This window comes from Vicia villosa, unplaced genomic scaffold (genome assembly GCF_029867415.1).
Source record: "Vicia villosa cultivar HV-30 ecotype Madison, WI unplaced genomic scaffold, Vvil1.0 ctg.000106F_1_1, whole genome shotgun sequence".
NCBI lineage: Eukaryota > Viridiplantae > Streptophyta > Magnoliopsida > Fabales > Fabaceae > Vicia > Vicia villosa.
Window position 1 is genome coordinate 233,281 of NW_026705017.1, and position 2,709 is coordinate 235,989.

The 2,709-nt window shown below is 39.0% G+C and overlaps 1 non-coding gene across 1 annotated transcript; it reads right to left on the reverse strand.

The window, feature by feature from the left end:
- Positions 1 to 2,310: 2,310 nt before the first annotated feature.
- LOC131624156 (small nucleolar RNA R71) lies at positions 2,311 to 2,417 on the reverse strand. The gene has a single exon (XR_009290476.1). It is a non-coding gene; the product is annotated as a small nucleolar RNA R71 (small nucleolar RNA).
- Between the last annotated feature and the right edge of the window lie 292 nt (positions 2,418 to 2,709).

Consider the following 2,709-nt stretch of genomic DNA (forward strand, 5'->3'; position numbering starts at 1 on the left):
CTTTGTTTCAGGTTTTACACTCTTATTATGACTATTTGTGAAAAGGAGAAGAAATGGAGCTAAAACGACCACTATTTATGCCTAAAAGATGAAAAATGGGTGCTGAAGTAAAAAGGGAGTGCAAATAAGGCCCAAATATGCTAAAGAAGACCCAAAGGCCCAAAAGAGACAAACCAGCCCACTGAAGATCAAATGTGCGTGGCCCAAACCACATAAGCAAGTTGAGACGCACGTCTCCAACGTCTCTATGCCACATCAGCAAAAGGGAGACGCACGTCTCCATTCCCCTACATTTTCTCCACTTGAGACGCACGTCTCAAGTCATTCAAAGGCACTTCCTGAAGAAGCAGAGACGCACGTCTCCAAGCCCAGTCTGAAAAGCTCCCTCTTTTCATGCAACGTCACAGCAAAACCTCCCTTATAAATAGAACTTTCTACCTCAGTTCTAAATGTCTGATTTCCTGCTAACGAAGTGCTGCCGAAATTGTACCGTGCTTTATATTTTCTGCCTTCTTTCAATTCAAACAGTTATTTTCTCACAACGATTTCTACACCGGAAATTGTTGTGAACCTTTTATAAATCTAGCCTTACGTTAGATTTATCGCTTTTGTTTTTCTTGTTTTATTTTCCGTCCATTTAAATTCCGAAGAACGATCCAGCCAACCTGTGGTGGAAGTTCAGTACTCGAAGATTCAATTGCAATTTATTTAATTCAGGTTTAATATTTACCGCCTTTATTTATATAATTATTAACATGATATATTATATGCCAATTAACATGCCTTTTATTATAAACCAAATTAATTCATGCATGCTTAACCGTATTAATATGTCTGGCTAAATTACTAGGGTATCGGTATGTAAAGTAAGTTAACTGTGGGATCCGAAATAAATTGGCTTAATTATGTTTTGTTAACTATCACCTGTTTTTGGTTTGTATGTCTAATTTAATTACTAATTCTTCATAACAATAGAGCGAAAGTTTGAGGTCTTAAGACGGTCAAAGGTTAAAATCAATAGAGCGAAAGTTTGAGATCTTTAACTGGATAGTAGACATAGGACATTAGTTTTAAGGATGGCGAAAGCGTATTAAAACTAATTGGGACTTATTTATTTTCAAAAATTGTTTTTACACCCGAGCGGGATGGCGAAAGCGTACGTTAGGGATATTAGCATGTTCCGAGTCAACATAGCGAAAGTTTGAGATTAGGAGATTTAAATAGATAACAACTTCATAAAACAGGAATTTTATTAATTACGTTGTTTCAAAAAGCTTTTCTAAAATCTAATGGGATGGCGAAAGCGTACATTAGGATTAGGATAGTAATCTAAATCAACAGAGCGAAAGTTTGAGACGAGGATTTTTAACCAATTGAATTAGTAAAGATTTTTAATTAAATTATGCAAAAGCCAATGAACCTTCGGATCACCTTAAGTTAAACGAAATACATACTGATATCTGTCTTTTATTATATTTCTTATTATTCACAATCACTCTCCCTTTATAGCAATCGAAATATTAGTAGCCTTAGCTTTACATAGTAACCTTAGATAACGGTAGATCGATTCATAGTCCTTGTGGATTCGATATCTTTTAAAACTACACGACACAACTGTGCACTTGCAGTCATCAGATTAATAGAGACGTAAAGTCGCGATCAAGTTTTTGGCGCCGTTGTCGGGGACTATTTAAGTCGATATCGTAACTCACTGTTACACTGTAGAGACTAGGGCAATTCTTTCCTTTCTTTTTGAACGATTGTATGCCAAATACTCGTTCACAAGGAGGAGATTTAATACAACGAATTAACGAGATCGAACGTTTCATTAACGTCAAACGTCGAGCTCGCAATCTTCCCGAAGTAGCACCAATTCCGATTAATCAGGAATTGACTTTTACTGATCAAATCAATCAAATCACCCCAAAGTTAGAGATGGCTGCTCTTCGTCCTCTTAGAGACTATGCCGCTCCTTCGCGCGCTGAACCGCACTCAAGTATCGCACCACCTGCAATTGAGGCGAACAATTTCGAGTTGAAACCTTCGTTGGTCCAAGCTGTCCAACAGAATCAATTCTCTGGAAGCCCTGCAGACGACCCCAACCTTCATTTATCTGTGTTCGTGCAATATGCCGACACTGTCAAAGCTAACAACGTTAGTTCCGAAGCTATTCGATTACGTCTCTTTCCTTTCTCCTTGAGAGATAGAGCTAGAGCGTGGCTTCAATCCCTGCCTTCTAATTCCATAACTACATGGGACGAATTGAAGAGAGTATTCTTAGCGAGATACTTCCCGCCTAGCAAAACTGCTATGCTAAGAGGTCAAATCAACGGATTTACCCAGAAAGATAACGAATCACTCTTCGAAGCTTGGGAACGTTACAAGGACATGCTTAGACTATGCCCTCATCATGGATTCGAACCATGGCTGATCATCCATACTTTCTATGGTGGTCTCCTTTATAACACTAAAATGACTATAGATGCCGCTGCTGGCGGAGCACTAATGGACAAGCCCCATGATGAAGCATACAACCTCATAGAGAACATGGCACAAAACCATTACCAATGGGGTGGAGAACGAGCCGCTCTAGAGAAAGCCCAAACCAAAGGAGGAATGTACGAAGTAAGTGGTATAGACCGCGTTAACGCTAAAGTAGACGCTTTAACTCAAAAGATCGAAAACTTAACCGTCACTCCATCAGCCACC